This window comes from Branchiostoma belcheri, unplaced genomic scaffold (genome assembly GCF_001625305.1).
Source record: "Branchiostoma belcheri isolate BF01 breed outbred unplaced genomic scaffold, Haploidv18h27 scaffold14, whole genome shotgun sequence".
NCBI classification, from domain to species: Eukaryota; Metazoa; Chordata; class Leptocardii; order Amphioxiformes; family Branchiostomatidae; genus Branchiostoma; species Branchiostoma belcheri.
The window spans coordinates 4,416,258-4,437,684 of NW_017802824.1; the positions used below are offsets into that span (position 1 = coordinate 4,416,258).

The 21,427-nt window shown below is 39.5% G+C and overlaps 1 pseudogene; it reads left to right on the top strand.

Annotated features, from left to right (window-relative positions):
* The window catches only part of LOC109464573, a 37,863-nt pseudogene that overhangs the window by 15,413 nt on the left and 1,023 nt on the right, over positions 1-21,427 (top strand).

Below are 21,427 nucleotides of genomic sequence, written 5' to 3' on the forward strand. Positions count from 1 at the left end.
TTTCATACTAAAGGCAACGTATTCTCACCTCGTAGCCCCGAACTGCGACCTACGTTAGGTATGAATTATGAGGTCTAAAGAAAAACCGACGGTATCAAGCTTTTAATCTCGTGAAATGCAATGCAGGTAAGCCGTATGCCCAGCAAACGTCCATTGAAAGCTTTCTCCGGGACGGGTCACAAAATTACATCGCAGGTATACACGCCTTGGAACACCTTGTATGTCAAAGTGTTCGGATTAAATCTCTCCGTACAGACTTAATATTGCTGTGGGGGATGCAAAAGGTGAGCAAAACCACTTTGCCCCAGGCGTGATGCATGTCCACGAAAAAACCCTTGCGGCGAGGCTCATTTTTCGTATGCGAGTCACATTCCTCTGTCATCGTTTTTTCCAGTCAGCGACAGATGTAAGCAGCAGGCTACTGAGCTGGGTCACAGAGAGAACTCTACATGCTCAATGATTGTCTGTGTAAGCTCTGTGTTGGTGCATATACTTCACGAGATCATATTTCCCTTCTTACATACATCTAATAAATCACTATGTTCCATATTCCTGAATAAAAGATCTGCCTAGTTCTTAAATTTAGGTAGTGCACTAGGTATTGTTGAGAATTAACGGGCAAAATGCCAATGGCAATGGCGCCAGGTCTCCCCACTCAATTAACATGTTCATATCATAACGAGCGGAAACGTCCTCAACATATCTGTGTTTCAACACAAAATGTTGGAAAGTTTTCAACGCGTGAGATCGACCCTCTTAGTCCCCAGCATAGCCGCATGGAAGATCAAGATAAGTGAAAAGCAGGGTTTACCAGATCGTACGGATGAAGAAACATGAAACATCTGGATAATCATATCTATATCACAAGGCGCCTGGAACGGGTAAAGATGAAATGATTACAAATATAACCACCTGCTGTGAATCAATAGCATTAGTAGTTTTAATCATCACGATGCAACGAGAAGGCAATGCCTGAAATGAGATTTTAATCTACAGAATCCGTCAGTCCCCACAAAGCAGAAAGAAAACGTCTGTCATGTGGCATACGTTACCGCCCCACATATGATGCCACCGGTAAAGAGTGGAACCATCGAACAACGGGTCTCAAGAGAAATAGATCAGAAACAGCCCAGGACGAAAATTTGGGGAAGCTCTTTGTACGTACGAGCCTTATATATCATCACTCATCAAAAGTTGAACTCTCTAGAGTTATATTATTGGAATGTATGATTTTAAAATTTAACAAATAAGGCTCTGCGTTCTATATTCTGTTTTCTTCGTCATTGCAGTGGCGATTACTATATATTGTTGTTTTCTTTATATTCAGTGTGTATCATACGCTACTTCATTTGATGTCAACATCTACATCTCTCATCTTTTTATTTAAAAGTCTCGCGTTTTTTTTTATTTGCATCCTTTGTATACGTAGATTGATTGGTTGACTGATATGATCGTACTCACGCATATTCCTTCTTCTTACAAATCTTATTAGGCCGCATCAATTTACCAGGCTGTACTTCCTCTCCTACCCTCCCTTAGCAGGTCAACTGTGGAAATTGCCACCCACAAATGGCACCCTGCTAAGCCTCTTACCGGCGGCCACGCACTGGCATAGTACATGCAAAATCGTACCATTTTCTTTCCATTTGACAACCCATACGTCTTAGCTACAATCATTTCACACCTACATGCGTACTATGAGAACACCTATCATTCCTCCCTGAAAGCAAGGAACTCGCAAAATTGGCTTTTGCATGAATTAGGTAAAGCACAAATCATCCATTCCTTCTGTCATTAATACCAACTGTCATGCTACAATGAAAAACTTTCAAACGAAGTTTTCTCGGGATATGTAATTTTCCAGAACTATCGCACGTTACTACAACTTTAAAAACATAAATTGTACACATGACCTACATGGCTTCAAGCTACTAGTTTTCTGCCTAAATGTTTTAAAGTTGAATCATATGATGGAGAGTCATATCTGTTCTAGAAATTTAGTACTACATACATTGATATCTAAATACAATCTACAGTGCTAAAAATATACCCCTCCCATCCTAGCTTACAAAAAGTGTGCGCAATTATTTCCAAGAACTTCTTCTGTCCTATCATTTATCCAGATGCAAGCATTGCGGGACATCTTTATTCGAGCATTATACGATTGATGATTCAATTACTGCATCACCTCTGTAGTTCCGGTGGGGTCTTCCATCTCTAAGCTCTAGCTGTGGCAAGTCATATCAGTTTTCATTCGGATCAACAAGGGTCATACGGGAAGCAAAGCGTGGATTAAGGTACTTTAATGCATGAAGTAGTATCTTCGTCAGATACGCCCATTCAAACTTTCAAACGCCTTTGTGTAATCAGTTGCAGGGAATAAGGGTCTTTCGTAAAATGAATAAATTATGGTGATTTGAATACTCTAAGCCGCAATTCTCATCTATTTTTCCCCTCGTGTACTGATGTGCAAGCGTGCCAGAGACACGGTGACTCGGTCTTTTAGGACCGAACAAAGTCCATCAATGGTCATCGGAGTGTGGTATTGATCTGCTGGAGATCCCCAACCAATGGTGATGTAGCGGTCGATGGTTGGCATCTGTGCCCCCATGACAGCCGGCATTCCATCTAGGGTACACACTCGGCTTGACATTCACACCCGGGCTGCTGATTTACCGTCACTAAAGGTCCCAGGAAGCTGCACTGCGGTCAGAGGAGTCAGTCCAGATGGCCTTCCCGATGGTGTGGTTGATTCTAATGCATTGTGGCCCATGGACAGGTCGGTGGCGCTTGCATTCATCTCAGGTTTATGTAACCAGAGCGTAAGCAACCTGATCTCTCTATCGCCTACGTAGTCACACCATGACTGACATGGAATTGGAACTGACAATGCTTGCTGCGTGCGCCTACATATCGGACACGAGCATATGATTTATTTGTTACTCAGCAACTATCTAGAATGTAATTCATTTGAATATTTAGGTCAGTTTCTAACTGTCAACAGTTATTTATGTTGCAGTCATAGTAGAATCTGTACTGGCGCCGTCTCTTTACTTATAAATAGGTACGTTGATGAATAATTGTTAGAATCAGGTAATAATATATACTGATGATGATGTATTACTTTCAAAATATCTATTTCTACAAAAAATTGCCTTGAGTTGAAGATCAGTATCATCATGGTTCAGAGGAATATTATCTTATTGATAATTTCTTAACACTGCATCGTAGCATCTAAATTATGTACTTTTACATACTAATATTTTATAACCGTTGGACAACCAGCTAAGGACAGGTGCACCACCTGATTAGATATCGGCGATTACAAACTATTCATAATTGATGTAAGGGTTGATTCCAGCTTATAAAGGCACCAATTTCCCTCATCGATTTTTCTTTACTTCTTAATCAACCTAGTTCGTCTCACGCATAGCTTGCGTATGCTAAGGGTATTGCCATTCATTTGCATTGAAATTATATTATTTCACAATGAAATTGTTCGAATCGCATCACAAGTGAGGGTGTTAAGCTTAGTCACCCAACTGTTTTCACAGATGGGTGAGCAGGGCACTTTAAAATACGCATTGAAATGATTAATTGTTCCCCCACCTGACATAACATAGTAGCATTATCGATTCCTTACTGACATACTGTTTCTAACCGCTTGACTGACAAAGCAAACCTCATACATCACGTAGTTTTCATTGCAAGACACAATGAGATGGAAATTACATTTTTCCTAAGTTATGGCATTGCATAAAAAAAGCTCAATCTTATACTCAACGCCCTGTGTTTTTTTTTTTTTTTTTGTGGCGATTAAGCCAAGGTTCTAAAATGTTAAGACGACCACCTTACTCTTTGGTCTTGTAGTGCATGAGCAAAGAAAGATAACCGTGTAGATTCTAACATTGTATTCATTTCACTCCGCGGTCTTGTAGACATGAATACAGTGTACAAAATGTATGGTGGCATCAACATGCCTGAATACTGCATTGGGGGTTCAGGCAAGCAGCAATAGTCCAATCTCCGGAAAGAGATCCCTTGGTACAAAGCTATGGCCTTGGCTACAATACGAGGCTGTGAGGTTAATAGAATCCAAGTCCTGATAGGTCGATCCTGTATCGACTGGGAATCCTCCAGCTCGTGTCAGCAACGTTTGTAATCGATTTTCTCTGCGTACACTTTGGGTCACTATCATGGAAACCTTTGTATCCGGACTGGCGCAGTGGTTAGTGACCCTATTTCCTGCCCAGAAGGTCCGAAATCCAGAGGTTTTGTATCGCTTGAATCGCATGCAACCTAGATGGATTGCTTTTCTTGTAACCTGACGTCACAAACCACGGTTTCCCATTATTGTTCTTGTTGAAAAGTGCTCGGGGATTTTCTTTGTGCTATTTTGAAACTGAGTGTAATGTGCATAGCACTTGTCCTTCTAGGTACGACCTTGCTGTTGTAAAATGTTTGATGGAAATACAACCGTATTCTGATCAGTGAATCATGTTCATTTACCACCACTACTTTTAGGCAGTCCACGTCACACGTAGCTTCAAGGTACAGAATATATGTGGAGCTGTAAAGTTCTGGCATTCTACAATTATCCAGGGACAAATAGCAATACCGTAATGTCGGAATGGCCACGCAATTGCCACTTGGTTATATGGCCCTGCAGTGACCTATTGATCATTACGCCATATCATCAAACAAAAGGGAAATATTTATCATATTCCCCTCTATTATATTTCCAATAGATACAAAACATCTTTTTAGGTACAAAATATCTATTTGGGAAATGATTACACTTTGGTTCGATATTATGTCAATTCTTATTATAAGAGTCTTATATAGCACAATTATAGTATAGCGCCCATATTGTTGCATATCATCATACAAAAGGGCAATAGTTATCGCACTCACCTCTATTATATTTTCAATAAATACAAAACATCTACTCTGTTTTCGAAATGATTACACTTTGCTTTGAAAATTATGCCCATTCGTTGTTTTTAGTGCCAGAGTTGTATACAGGACAATAGTACACCTATGTTGTTGCAGAGCAAATTAAAGGTAGTCCTTTGATTTTCTTAACCAATGTTTTATTTTTTGTGTGTATAATCATTTCATCATTTTCAAACGATATACACCTAGACTCCGGCTAGATATATTACGCTGTTTACCTATGCAAAATATTTAGAATAGGAGCAGGCATTCATTAAAAACTTAGTAAACTTCCTGCCATGGCGAGTACTCAGACACTTTCTACGCTTCCATTTGGCAATTAGGTGACTTGATTTCATTTGTAACGCAATGTCTTTAGCTGTCCCGGGGGGAACATATACACAATCCTTACTTCCATTTGGCAATTATAAGTACATGTTTTCTTATTAACACAAGCTTTGTTGAGCAATCAATCTAATGGGATATGCACGCCAGCCTGCAGTTAATTAGTCCATGAAACAACGGCTTGTGCACTCTCCTCATCGTCTTGAGTTAGAAACTTTTAGAATGAGGCAAAGCACAGTTATTTCTTATCATATACTATAGTGTTAGAAATACCCGTCTGCATTTTGAAGCGAAATTTTCCATATTACAGAAGGGCATTTAAGCAACCTGCAATTTTGCAGACTGAAAGAAATCAGGCTAGGCTGTTAAATTTTGTTGGTATAGTATTGTCTAAGAGCTTTTGTGCTTACTACTGACTTTATGATATACTAATAATTATGCATGTAAAATTTTGCCAACACCCAATTTCGAACGGGTTTAGGTCAAGCCTTATAACTGTATATTTGCAGGAACTATTTCCAAATTGCAACATTTTGATATTCTGCAACATTGCAGAACACAGAAAAAAAGTATTTCTACCACTGCCATGGGACAGCAATACTATGGTTACAGTAGGGCCATACACTTAAAAATGACCGAAGTATTATTATCTGCAGAACACATTTGCGAGGTAACGATATCTTAACCATGTCCTGCATGTACGTCATAAGCATAAATTTATCGTTTCAGGTCGAACCTGCTAACAGGCTTCTTACGCATTTTATAGCTTATACCATAATGCTCTTTAAGTGTAGTATTCACATTAACGAGCCCAAAAAACGTACATTTAATGCCTGTTAAATCCACAGTGAAGCCTCGGCAGCTGTAGTCACAAGGCTGCTGAACAGCTGTTCCATTCACCGGATTTACTCTCGTAACTCATAGCTAATCATGACTTACCACACCATCTGCTCAGAGTTATACAGGGTCTGATGCAGTAAATTTTGCTTTTATCGGATTGCCACGGGTTAACCAGCTATTATACTACTTACTTGCATAATAAATTGCCGTTTTATTGTGAAATGACATCTAATGAAAATGGCCAATACGAAATCTGAATGTGTAGGATATACATATATATATACATTACTGCGCTTTTCGTTTATTGACTGAGCAAAAAAGAACTGATAACGTAACCTTGTGCCAAAAAACAGTTACTCAAGCAACTGGATATGATTTTGAAAACGTCAGACGTTTCAGCTAGTATCCGCTAGCTTTCGTCAGTGACTGAGAGACCAGAGGGGAAAGCAGGTTTATATACACAACCTGTTGATTGATATGCAAATAAAGTGAAGACAAATTTTTGGAAGTCGAAAAAGGAACAAAAGTCAGACAAGTCAAGACAAGATGATGCAAATTAGTCTGAAAGCTCCTGTATTACAGGACAGGAGCTTAAGTGTTGTCTGATAACGTAACCTTCTTCACCAAAATCATCATCGATGAACTTCTCTCCTTTAGATTGACTGAATGTACCTAAATGAATAATATTCAGGAAACTTAAACCCAGCCGCAGTATCTACATTAAAAACGCACTCACCTTCAGGGCACACCACTGAAAATACGACCTAATATGATAAAAGAAAGTTTTACATAATTATGGGGGTGATCTTATATCTTTTGAGTTTTGATAAATGTCAGCATACTAGCTTGCTGGGTAACACATAGGGTACTATAACGTATAAAGCGTCTAAGGCAAACGCAGCTATACGTTTAGCGTTATAGTGTTTCGTTATCTATCAGTTACATTATAGTTTCAGAGAAAATCCCAAAGCCAACCAGAGGCTCAATGAGCGCAATAAAGATCACTGTCTGTCTCCTGTAAAACGATAATGGTTTTCAATTCATCCTCGCCTTCGGAGAGTTGAGACAGAAAATATCTTAAGTATTTCTATATACCAGACAATCTATATTCCTGGGGACCTTCCAAACGTAAAGTTGATAAAGGGTGATAATGATCAACACTAGTATATTACAATGCAATAAATCATAGATACAGTTGACATATCCTACTGAAAAAGCAAAAAGCATTCGAGACTAAGCAATCAAGATAAGCCAGCACTGCGCCACTTTTATGTGTCCCTAGTAACAAGTGATAAATGGCTGGAATTTGAAAGTGAAGGGTGCTTAAGGGCGTAGAAACAGGATTTCATCAAAGTTCATAAACATCTAGAATGGTCTTAACGTTGTAACGTACCGGATAGATAGGTAGTATTTCAACATAGCTGCCTCACGTTAAATGTGTATAAAATGTTACGAGGCTTCTTTAAGGCAAGTTTTGCACCTTTATGACACTCTAGTCTTTGCTGGTAGCATCTCTTTAATTCATTACAAGAGAGTGATGTTCATTGGGAAAATATTAGACCATGTCTGTGCGCTTATTCGACATTTACCTAAATATATATCATCTTCGTAATTTTTGTACAAAAAGCTACTACGATAGTATTAGGCACATATATCATCGCTTATGTCTGCCGGCAATGCATAAAAAGTTGATGATAACCGTGATATAAAAAAAAATCGATGCACATTAGTCTTCCCTGGCATATTGTACACAGACTTTTACAAAGATTCCAGATGTGGTTAAAAATGCAAAACTTTCCACCCCAACATATGTTACTACCGTTTGGTATTACATTTCCCATATTGTAGCTTTGTTCTGAGATATTTTGTGGTGGTATAAGGGCTTTATATTTTGGAATTACTCTTGTCGAACTGTATATATCATTTGTATTTTTCAGTACATGCCGCATGGTACAGCGTTGAGCCTCAACCAACGTCGGTTCTCCTTGGTGGCAGTGTCACGATATTCTGTGCTTTCGAAGGGATCGGCAAGACCGACGCAGTCCACTGGTTTGGTCCTCCAAATCTTCACTTTATCTCAGAGGGAACTTCTGTATCTGAGAAGTACCCGAGAGTGTTCGTATCCGGTCGAGGGAACTCAGGAGACCACGTAGGCGTGTATAACCTGAACATACGAGATGTTCGGATGGAAGATGAGGGAGTCTATCGATGTAGCACCTTCTTACTCAAGGAGCCGAAGGATGTCAAACTAACTGTTATAGGTTCGTTCCAATCTATTTTCTTAATATCGTCATATTTTATTTTCTAATGCTAAAGAAAATGTACCGTAAAATATTTAAGACCTGAATGTGCTACCAGAAGAAAATAAACTTGCTGGGAATAAGAATGTTACTGCTGTATTAAATATGACTTATTTATTATGGTATTTTTCTCGTAACAATCGTAGTGCCACCTCCAAGACCGCCAAGCATCATCGGTGATCGGAGTCCCAGAGAAGAAGGAGGCAGCCTTCACTTGACATGCCGCTCAGAAGGCGGCCGTCCCCTGCCTTCACTAGCTTGGTACAACGGTACAAGAAGATATTCTCATCTCAGAAGCACCGGTGTCGTAGCTAATGACAACTTGTTAAATGTTGTGGAGCAAACATTAGACGTGCCATACCTTGCAAAGTGGGACAACCGGGCAAATTTCAGCTGCGTGGCTGACCAGGGATTACCGGAATTATTACCACCGCAAACCACTTCAATCCTCTTGAAGGTGCTATGTAAGTTTTAGCTACTCTTTATTACATGGCTAGTCATAAAGCATCATTTTCATGGTTATGCTAATCTTGAAGTTACAATACATCAAACTACAAAACTGTCTCGTTATTGAAATGGTCGTAATGTATGTGCAGTTTGTTATGGAAATTCAACTGCTCTCCAACGACTCAAACAGAATTTGACCCACCGAAATTTCCAATCGATTATCTTGGTCTTCATGGGATATTTGACTCAAGTGCTGTAAAATCGTCACCTAGAGTTGACGCCACACGCACGGAAAAAATCCCGTGTCTTAAGTACTTAGGTTGAGTAGTCAAACTCTGTTTTAATTCGAGAACAGTTTAATTATCATGTAATCCACCAACTTCAATGCTATCATGTGCAGTTAGTTTAATGAGGAATAAACGCACATGGTGACTCAAATAAAATATTAAAAAGTTACTCAACCCACACTGGATTTGGTTATGACCTTTCACATGTACAGTCAGTTTCGCTATGACATGCCAAATATACAAAACATACATTGCACTCTTCTATCGCCCCATGTACACAGACGCCCCTACAGTATTCGTCCCTCGGGCCTACTTCAAAGTGCGGGAGGGGGAAACAGCCAACTTGACCTGCATAGTCAACGGTAACCCAATTCCTGAGGTGACTTGGAGAAAAACTAGCGGCCCTCAGCGGCGGGCAAACAACGTCAGGTACTTCGGCACCATGTCATTTATATATGTATATAAATAAGATTTAGGCAATTTGATATTCAAAGGTTTACACTGCCATGCATGTAATATATCTACCATAGCGTACCTTATCACGAAACTGAATAAATGAAATTTCTAATATATTCTGTCATCTATTTCAGAGGGCAATCAAATGTCATGCGACCAGTGTCAAGATTAGACGCTGGAACATACCAGTGCAAAGCTGATAATGGAATACAACCGGCTGATACCGCTTCCATCAGAATGGATGTGCTCTGTAAGTTTCTGCATTCTCTGCACACTAGTAGCATGCATAAAGGGGCATAGCTAATCAATCATCCGCTGGTTACTATATTCCGCACTGTATCCCTGTTCTAATAAATATCAGTTAATAGTGGTCAATTAATAGAAACTAGTGGTTATTTGCGTCTATAAATTCCGCACTCAAGAATGGCAATTGGCAATGGTGGTTCATCATCACTAGTAAACATAGTAGTATATTCGTACCGGTTCTACCCAAATGATACTTAATATAGGGCCAATGAAACGGCACTGAATCACAGGCCGAGTAACCAGGAACAGCCATTAACTGCCCCACCCAAAAACCAAAACTAGTAGATACAGAAATTCTCTTATCCCGTTCATGTGCAACCGTTTTTACTAAAAAAATCAGGACAATTTTTTATAACAGCAGATGTGATTTTTTACCACTTTGTACCGTCCTCACGATCCGATTTTAACCATAAATGATTGTAAGTTAGTTATAAAGATTCAAGTCGTACTACTAATATGTAAACCTGTGTCAAATGTATGTAACGAATTGTTTTTAAACACCAAGAGTAAATTGAACTATATTTCAGTGATAGCACTGCAGTTTTCAATAGAACAAAACTTGAAATCAAACTTCTTCAACTTTGCAGACCCTCCCTCCATCAGACCTACGTTCGATGAAAAGGTCAACGTGCTTTATGACAATGAGGAGGAGTTTTTCCTGGAATGTAAAGCCGACGGAAATCCGACGCCTCGTGTGAGGTGGAGACGGAAGAACACAGACCTGTACTTCAACAACCCGTTACGCTTCTCACGTCTGGACTATCAAACAGAAGGGACGTACGAGTGCGTGGCGGACAGTTCAATTTTCCCCGAGGACGTTAAGGATGCCGTGATAGATGTGATCGGTGCGTATATTAGCGTTATCTCTCAAAACAGAATCCATGCAGCCCCCAGGTCTTACATAATGCCATACATGATGTTTCCTACAGCATACCTGGTGGACTTGTTAACTGCCTTTTGGCAATAATATACGCGGCAAATGCCATTTTAGAACTATCTGAAGAATAAAGTAAGCAGTATTTACAGATAAGGCGCCGGGATTTGTAAGATGTATGTTAAACATCAGCAACTTCTACTTCTAACATAGGGGAAAGTTTGAAGGTACTATTTGAGTAAAAAAATCGATTCGGGAGGCTGAGTCAGAGATGAATTTGCTGTAACTTTTGCCTCAACTTTAGGAGTGTACGGAATCAATGTATGTAGTATAGTGACCTATATTATGATATACGAGGTGGCGAAAATAGCTAACCCCGTGCTAATATTTACGTACTTTATCGCACTGAAGGTAAGCCCGACATCCGAGGAGACCCGGAGACGGCACACGCCACTCAGGGCAGCTCAGTCACGCTGCTGTGTGAGGTAACCTCTGATCCCACTCCGGGAAGCATCATCTGGTATTGGCGAAGTGTCGACGGCCAAGAGATTGAACTGACAAAAGGATCAATAGACGGATTAACAGTACGGCAAAAGACCACTGATAGCTACACGGAGAGTTTGTTGATATTGGATCACGTGAGTAGTGGCAGCTCCGGTGACTACATCTGCAAGGCCATCAATATGTTCGGATCTGACACCAGAGAATACCGGGTCATTGTCTCGGGTGAGTTGCGATACGAACATTTCGCTTTGTCATGCAAGTCAATAAATGTGCCCTTTTCGTCACGTACAACCAACAAACTGACATTCTCATGAATACCCTTGGAAAGCAGAACTAAATATTTACAGTATTCTTCGGTGAAGGTTAGACATCCAGGTAATGAGATACGCCAAAAAACAGTTACTCAAGCAACTGGATATGCTTTTGATCGTTTTCAAGATCATATCCAGTTGCTTGAGTAACTGTTTACTGGCGCATTCATAAAGTTTGTTTAATGCCTTTCATATCTTTACCTCACAATAAAAAAAATTAATTTCTCATGAATACCCCCGAGGATTTAGTTGAAAGCAGAACTGAATATTCATCAAGAATGTTTTATGCCTTTCATATTTTTTGTTTGTAATTATAGGACCACCTGTTATCATGATTGCGATAGTAACGGGCGTTCTGGTGGTTTCCATCCTGTTAACTCTGGTGGCAGTTATCTTTATAATACGGCGCCGAGATGTCATCTGTGGTAACAGAAGTCATGGTAGGTTCTGACAAATTCTGCTGAATAACAAATGGTTTTCCAAACTTGTTTTCAATGATATCAGTAAGCTGGTGAAATATTTGAAATAAATCATTAGCAAACGCAACAGACTTTGATTCAGTAATTTTATTTAACATCTTGGGTGAAAATAATAGTAGTAACAATTTATATTGAAAATGATTGGCTTCTTCTCGGACCTTCTCGAAGTGGTTGCCGCCAAACCGTGCAAGTCTTCATGGCAAGAATCTTAGGTCTAGATACCAGATAACGCAGTTCAAATGTAGAACTGCCAAATACTGCAAGAGCATATTTCCCTACCTGGTACACCTAATCATTGACAACAAATTTATCAGCGTCATAGATAAACATTACGACGAGCACACTGCTGCAAGGTTCGAAATGTTTATTTTATGTATATATTCTATATTATCCTTTAATTGTAAATCGTACTTCAGTTGTCGAAGGCTGCCACTGTACGATTTGTTATGATAATGAGGGTGTAAATAAACCATTAATTCATTGTGAAATAATGCGCAGCGTAGCTAGCTGTTTACTGTGTAAAATCTATGTTATATTTCAGTGAAAGAAGGTAAAGAGAGTCAACCGACGCATCTTAATATTGAGCCATGCGACGTTGAACTTGATAATGTGGAGTGTACAATGAAGCCCATTCCTCCCCCAAGACCTGACAAGGACCCTTATGCTATCGGTATCTCTTATCCACGTACGTTTATCTCATTAGTGTACAACTAGTCATTCAATTTGATTAAAGGCGTAATGGAATTAATGGTACACGAATTAGTATTCTGTTACGGCTTTGGCACTCATTTACATGTGATGCATGTTTACGCCGTAATTGAAGTACCAGATATATTAATCATATCGACAGGCTGTGTGCTTAATGAATGTACCCCCTTTGTCTATAGAATTTGTAGCTGCCTGTTATAATCCAAACATGACATAAACAAGTATGATATGTGTAGGTACACTACCAGCCTATAAAGAACTAAAGCCTGTTCGTGCATTGATATAACGTCTCATTTTTCTGAAATTAAAAAAAGCAATTACGTGCAAATAAGTATATTCTACGCTAAAAGAATAATACATGTTGATTTTTATGTTTAGGTCTTCCTGTACGTGCTCCAGAATATTCGACAACGGACAGACGAAAGCCTGCCGAATGCAAACATCCATCTCCACACAGACACAGGCACAAAAAGATTCATCATAAAAACGTAAGTACGTTTCTCCAAGAAGCCCAGGACTGGCTGAAGCAGTGAGCCGACAAGATATGATGATGATGCCTGATGTACATTTTACAAACTTTTGAAAAAGAAAAAAACAAACAAACTAAGTAGTTGTAAAAACACAAGCTATATTACAAGGAGAAACAAGCGGGAAATTATAAAAATTATGGACAATAAATCGAAGAGCACAGAGTAGTAATGTGACTGTATTACTAACAGCAACAGCTTATAATTAAACATGTTTTGTTGTTTATGGTTAAGCTACTTGTGGTCTAAAATACAATATTTTAACGCTGTACTTTATTTTGCCTAGGACCACGTTGGAAGGGTTGAGAGAGACTATCAGGTGCAACGTTGGCAGATTGTGTCCAAGACGAAAGATCTTCAGTCATATGGAGACGTCTTTGTTGGAGAAGATAACATGGATATTCCAGACCGCCGGGATTTCTAGTCTTCGCGATTCGTGAATCATGACGATCGTCAACAGTTTGCCTAACTATATCCTGGACCAAATAAGGAGCCACTTTCAAAAGCCCCAGCTTGGATACTGCAGAGCTATTGAGATTACTGAAAGGGCCAGAACGAAAGCAACAAACTGAGGACTATCGTCAACGTTATCACAGCTTCACAAAAGTTATTGGCAGATGACAGCTCTGCGCCTTTCAAGAATGGTGTCAAAGAGTATATCAATTGTATTCTGTACGAATTCTCTAGACTTCAAAGGACCAAATATTCAAGATACAAGAAATATGTGTATTAAAATGTATCAAAATATTACTATGCCATTTCGTTACCATATACCACATAAAAACAAAAACGAGTGTTTTTATCGTTTATCTCTACGCAATTGCTCTATATACCATCTCGACCTGCCATCAATAAAGATAGGCATATTCGGTGTCGCAATGAAGGATCAGTGGAGTCAACGGACCACATTCTACTCTTCAAACGCGTGGCCATGCTGCCGAAAGCCTGGAGGTTTACCTACAACATTTTTATCTAGCAAAACAGTCTATATAACATGTGAATATGGTGAATAACAGTGGTGTCTGCTGAGTCAACTTGTATGCCCTCCCGTCGGTAGTCTACGCATATATGATATAAAGATAAAAGGGCTGCAAGTAATCGGTGAAATTATATTTTCTCATAACAGCCTCGTCACGTGTTCAATGCTCAATGGACCGGAAAAAGAAAATATTGTACTGATCATTTTGTTCTTTGTAAGAGACTATCTATAAAATATTTAATTTGTTCTAATGTTGTTATAGATATAAGACTAAGTACATGCAGACAGTGAATGACATCGTGATGTGAGTGTCATACCATGAAATGCAGTCTATTTTTTAGAATATCCCATCAATCATCCACAGGCTTTTCATCCTTGAATATTCACCTTCTATACCTTATACAATGAAGGATATACGAAGATCTATGTTATGAAACATTACGATGATATACTGGCTTCAGCGTGTAAATACATGTCTAGACAGATTTGCGATGGAACAACAGCGTTAAGAGCGTTGAATTCCCTTCGGTCCCTACATGTCTCGTCGAAACAAAGATTAAAGAAAGTGCTGCGGAGACAACAGACATCCAAATAGCCTTCACCTTTGCAGTCTATTAATTCCCATGAGGTATAATGTTTTCTTGCTGAGCTTTACAAATTGGGTTGTGCTGCTGCTAGCTATATAGATGTTGCCTCGGAATAAAGTTTGGAACTAACCCGCTTTAAACAAATAGCCAGGCTGCAAGCCATTGCTTCCTTCGATTTGTTATTGCGATGTAGAAGCACCAATGCATGGGCCCGCTGCTTTACTTGATTTTTGTGCTGGAACAAAACTCAGCTGGTTTTTGACAAGCCATCTATGGAGAATCCGGAGAGGTCAACACAATGAAATGAGGTCACAACCCAGAGGCCCTGAGGGAAGTTAGCACTGTCAAAGCGTTTCAAGTTCGAGAGTTCCCAAAACATTCTTCATTCCACAGGCAACCTTACTCTCGTTGAGATGTTGAAGGTATTGAACTAATGCAGCCTATATGGCATTCTAGTCATGTGGGGGAGGGCAGATAAGACGGGCTTTGAATAAAGATCGTATTGACGTACCCAGTTCTTCTAGACATACAGACTGTCAAATAAACCGCCGTTGGCAAACGAAAGTCTCCCTGAATAAATGTCTCCGTTGCGAATGGCTTTGGCTGTACAAAAAGTCCGTGATGGAGATATCCATCACTTATTCCTATCCATCATAGTCACAGATTGTTCTCTGCGTACAGGCGTAGGAGGAAGGGAATGCCTTCAGGATCTGTGAATTGATTTTGCACAGTATCCTAAGCCGATACATACAAATGGCTGTCTGTCTTCAAGGCTTCTATTCCCACACGTAAATGTGCGTATTGGAGTTCACAGGTAATTTCTTTCCATCCATGCAAGAGTTCTGGCATTCACGATTTTCACAGCAAGTAGAAAACATAAAAAAAAACATCGCTATACATGCAGGTAGAATATTGTTTATGGTCCATTCGAACTTTGTAATGGTTTACAACACATTTTACCCGACTCCTAGGCGACAAGGCTAACATAGATGCATTATTCAAAAGTTACATTGACGTTTTGAGTATTCGGTATTCTGTTAGACACTGAGCTATAAATTGCTGAAGGCAGGAGAAAGTCGTTAAAGACGGATGTGTTCCAGACCAAATAACTTTTTTGAGTTCGACAGTACCATCACATAACCATCCATCATTTTCTTTCATTCTTTTCACATATAATTTTTCTGCTCTATGCTAAAAGCAGAAACTATTTGTTTGCCGGCGTAGTGAATCCCACTTCAGGACCCAGGATGAATTCAGCGTATACTTACATAAATCTGAGGTAAACATGGTTATCTATTCCAATCGGTATCTATATATCTACTGTATATCCCATCTAGCATTCATTTTTCAATATCACTGAGAAACAGTACAAGAAAGGCCCAAGCAAGTATGTTGGAACAAAAATGCAAATTGGAAAACGAAAACAATCTAGTAAGGTGTACAACTATATTCTCTTCAGTACTTGTTTGTATTATGCATATGCATATATTCACTAGCATTGAGGCCACTCCCACGGGTTTCATTAAAAAAGCAAAATTTGTTATAGAATATTTGTTGCTGTATCATAGACTGCTATATTTTCACGTAGGTGAAAAGCCACTTCGTTTCCCCTATTATCCACGGTTTGGCAGGACTGTATTATCGGCCAGTACGGGAAGTCCAGCGAAATGAAAATGAGTTCACAACCTTTTAAAGGAATCCAATACAATCATACTATCTACAATATCAAGGCGCAGACATATATACTCAATGTCCTGTGGCACATCCTGTGTTTGTGTGCGCATGATGGAATATGATGTATAGTTACTGTAGTGCAAACAGTACATCCGTCCAGGACAGGGTATTCTAAGGACAGGGTATTCTTGTAAGGTCTACAATGTCAATGCTTTCCTATGGGCATCAACAGAACATTTATAGTTGTACAGGTCGAGTGAATATACCTAGCTATGCTTACAACCATTTGCCTTACAACCAAACATAGGATATTTAATGCCATACTAAATTCAGCTTGCGGTATATTAAGCTAATTAAATTTATATCAGTGAAATTAAAATTAGAGCACCAGTCAAAGAAGTTTTGTTATATTATAACCGGTATAGACAACAAATAAATAGTAAGAATAATTTTATTCGAAACTTAGTAAAGGTTGTTAAATATAGCCCTCTGGTGAAGTTACCAGCATATTCAGCATTTCGTGCCATTATTGGTGGCGTGTAGAGCACCAGACTGTCGTCCAATCAGAGCGTCGAATCGTCCCCTCAATCACTCATTTTCCCGCCATTTCATTTTGGGTGACGAGACTCCACCTGGTTCCGAAACATTCATGCAGTCACATATTTTCTGTCATTTTCGGTGGGTGATTGCACCTACCATGGAAATTATGAGATACATATGTGCTCAAAAATTACCATTTGGCTGTTTTCATTGAAATTTAACCAAACAACCATTGACACTCTGTTTGCAAGACAGTGATACTAATAAGCCGCAACATGATACCCTTTGGCGCGAATTCAAGCAACCAATCAGAAACTATGGTAGGCAATGATTGACACCTTACATAGTATGCATTCTGTGTCATTTGGTAGTGGCACTGAGTTCTCGCCCAGAGTCTCTTGTAAGCCACTCCTATTTCCAGCCACTATTGCGAGATGACAACTTGGACAATGTAAATACTTGCAACTTACACGGAAATTATGACAGACTCGTTTTTTTTACTTCACTGTTGCCCAACTAGCCAGTATTCTTGGGGGGAGGGGTATCAGGTGATTGTTGCTTTTAAAATGGTATGTCACAAAATAGAGCACTCATATCTGGAGTTGAGTCTCCGTATAGTTCTTATCAATCAAATTACATGTCCGAAAAAGTGGCAGAGGTCAAACGTACAACAATAACAATTCAAGCAGCAATTGTGCCCATTATGTTACGTTTTTTGCAATATTTATTGGGGCTTACTGAGGTATTCATGATCATTAAGTCCAGTGATACATCATTGTGTCCGTAATGTGCATTAACTGATGGAATTCTCTCTAAATGTGAAAGGAATGGCCACTTAAGATTTGAAAGGAAGTAACCACCTGAATAATCTGAGGCCAACCAGACTGGGGGACTATCAGGTTTCCTTGGGGACTTGGTATTTAGACACCGTTTACTTGGCGACGTCCTCAGTCTCCTGGAAAATTAGGGTTACCTTTTGGTGGCCTTACGTGAATACATCCCAGAACTGCAGTAAAAGAAGATGAAGAGATTCATTCAACCGGAATAGCACTGTTCAGGGAGGATTAACCGACATATAGGTACCGCCAGTGAATATAACAGACGTACGTGATATCTTTGCAAATCCAGAGTATTGTACAGGGTTACTGATTTCTTCCATCCAACAGTAGTAAGTTGGGAACTATAGAAAACTACAAAAAACTGTACCATTCTCTGTAAATCTACTGTTTCCCTGGAATCATGTTGCTTTCTCTGCAATCTAGTCAGAAGCAAACCAACACAGGCACGAATATGTTTAGATGATGGTCAAATCAACAATGACAGAAAAAAATGTTTGAAAGTGTGAAGTTACTCACATTCCATGGAAGGTTATAATTAACGGACAACACGGCAACATCATGTTTTCGAAGTGCAAGATTAATGACGGCATTTCAATTGCAATCCTATGCTTGATGATCTGACATTTTCGAGTGAGTGTTCCAACATGTACAAAGGGAAGAGTTACTAGCAAAGGTGTGAAAATCGATTTACTGAAGCACAATCACCAGCCCTAAATCCTCTGTGCCTGCATGTAGCTCGCTTTCATGACAGGACTACAAAGTGGAAAAACAATCTCACCTACGGTGTAAATTTTAATAAAGAAAAATCAATGGAGCATCACAAGAGAAATAAAGCATCTTCAAAAAGAAACTATATTTCAGCTATGCTTCTGAGTCCCTCGTGTATCAAGTATGCCTCCTATCGTTATGAAGTTATGCTTGCCTTAAGTCAGCAGAACTGTACAAAGACAAATCCCATAAACTACTCCAAAGCTATCAGTCTTATGCCTACCGGCATACGGTTTTAAGAATTTTTGAAAAGATCAATATTGAAAACACACTTTATGATTTATGACTGCTTACTCAGCCCGCAAGACGGAAAAGCCAATGTTTCCGTCCTCTCTTAACACCCACACACCTTATTTTAGAGTGAAATCATTCCACGGATCAGAATGACAAATAGTCCCCAACGTGGGGAGTTCCTGGGCAATAAGAAGATAAGGTGTGAGTGAAAGAAGGCCACAATGAGGTAGTTTGTATTCCTCTTCGGTAAATCAAACAGTGGAATGCATTGTCTGCAGTGTGAAAATGTTCTGGTAGTGTCATCAAAATCAAATTTTCTTCTTCGTAAGATGATGTTTGGTCCGTCGTAACATAGGTTTATTACTGTTTCATACACATATGCACATAAAAGGAGTAAATTCTTACTTAACGTGGTGACGTCAGTGAATACAAACAAGTGAGTCCTTTGGGGGCATTTTATCCCATCAAATGCAAACTAGCTGATGTGTGCAGCTATGTTTAAGTTTAGAGGTTTGGGATTTAGGCAAGGTTTGTCTCTGGATCCAAGATATAAAGAACAAAATGATGTAGTCTTTGTATCTAAACACTGTTCGTGTTATAAGCCGGATACTACCCCGTGTATTACCCATCCATAGTGAGACAATGCCCCAGGGCCTCTCATCATTAATGCAGATAAATCCACACTTATTCCTCCGCCGATGGCGCAATTGGTGCAGCCTATTTTCATCCTTTTTCCGATGGGCTGGCCAGATAACTCGTGGACTCTCTGGATGGTGTTCTTTATCTGCATCACCTCAGTAATTGGAAAAGCCTAAACCAATTTATATCTGGAGACGACCCTGCGGTGAAACAAGTCAATATGACGCATGTTCGAACATACAGGGTCACCTTGAACAAAACCAATTTAGCACCCGGGTTTATACCTTAACCTGGAGATTCCTAAGTAGATTAGGAGTGATAGATTACAATTAAAAAGTAATCCTCGATGCATCTTTGTACCACAGGTGGCATTAGGGAGACTAAACGAGATACGTGGCACATACAATACGTTTCTTCTCAAAATCTGATCTTTCAGCTGACCATTACTTGTTAATGGGAACATCGCCGCAGGAGACTCCCCTTGGGCCAACTCTGATGACTGTACCGGCAATGGGATGACTCTCGTGATGTAGCAGATGTCGAGGTTAAGGACAACTATTATTCATTACTCACCACCTGCCATTTATCATACAAGCCCCACCTAAAACTACAGGCTTGGAGCATGTGTCAGGAAATGCATGGATTTTTTTACCAGAAGAAGCGATAAGGCCTTGCATGATTTGGCCAGTTGCCAGATCACTGTGAGGCTGATGGCGCATACGGCTGGATTACACTGTGATCATTCTAACCCTGGTCGATACTCAAGTACGAATAGAGTCAAGCGAATCGACCATTTGTATGTAAACAATCACATGAAATAGATGAAGGCAAGTTCCCTAATTAAGCTAGGCGGGATGAAATGGGCACTACCTTAGTTATCCTGATCTTAAAACGAGCAAAGTGCCCCATTAATGGTGGTCATAAGCTCAGAGAAATTGCAAAGATATTCTTACTAATAACTCTGTAAGCCCACAATGGTCTGGTGCTTTCGGTCCAAATGATACAGCGGTTGTTCGAAGTTTTTTGTTCAATCAATAAATGACAATGTAAGTTGCCATTCCTTTGGATACGTTTTTCAGTGAGTTCACGACATCCTGGATAAAACTTTAACTTTTCGACATAATTCTAAAAGTCAAAGATATCAGCGGTATTTGAATCAACTGTTTGTGCCCACAGTTAGCCGTGTATGTACCTTGTATTCTCTGACAGCATCGATACATAGTATTGTACTGAAAGGTAAAGGGTCGGGGATCATACCGAGGACATTGATTCTGTATATGAACTTCCTTTTGGTTACCCTTTCATGTGGTTGTATGGATCTACCTTTTGAACATCTGAGACTCCTCGGGTCCATATCAACTCAATGGTATTCCATTGCCACTGCAAGTCCTGGGTCATGGATTCGACCCTAGTTCCAGACCCTGAAAGAACCTTTTCATCATCAACACTTTTGCACTAGCATTTCTAGTCCACTGACAGTGTAGTCCTTCCTTTGCTTCCCCTAGCTCACATTTCTCTTTTTGATTTAAGTAGAACGTAGCGATAATGATTGAAATTCCACGCTTCATCCAATCTGTCTTGTAGATTCGTGCGCCAATTGCTACTGAGACATTATAGATTTTTTTTTATAGAAGTAGACAACCCCGTGGTAATAGTATCAGGGGTATCAAACTTAGTGCCAATTGTCTCGACTACAATTTCCCTGTAGAGATAATTATATAGGGTTTTCTGTAAGGGCTAGGATTTCTACTAGTTTAACATACTTTACAGATGCCAACTTGAAGAAACGTTGTATTGAGAAAGAATATTGATTTCGCAATTTACTTAAAATATTTTAAAGCAGGAAAA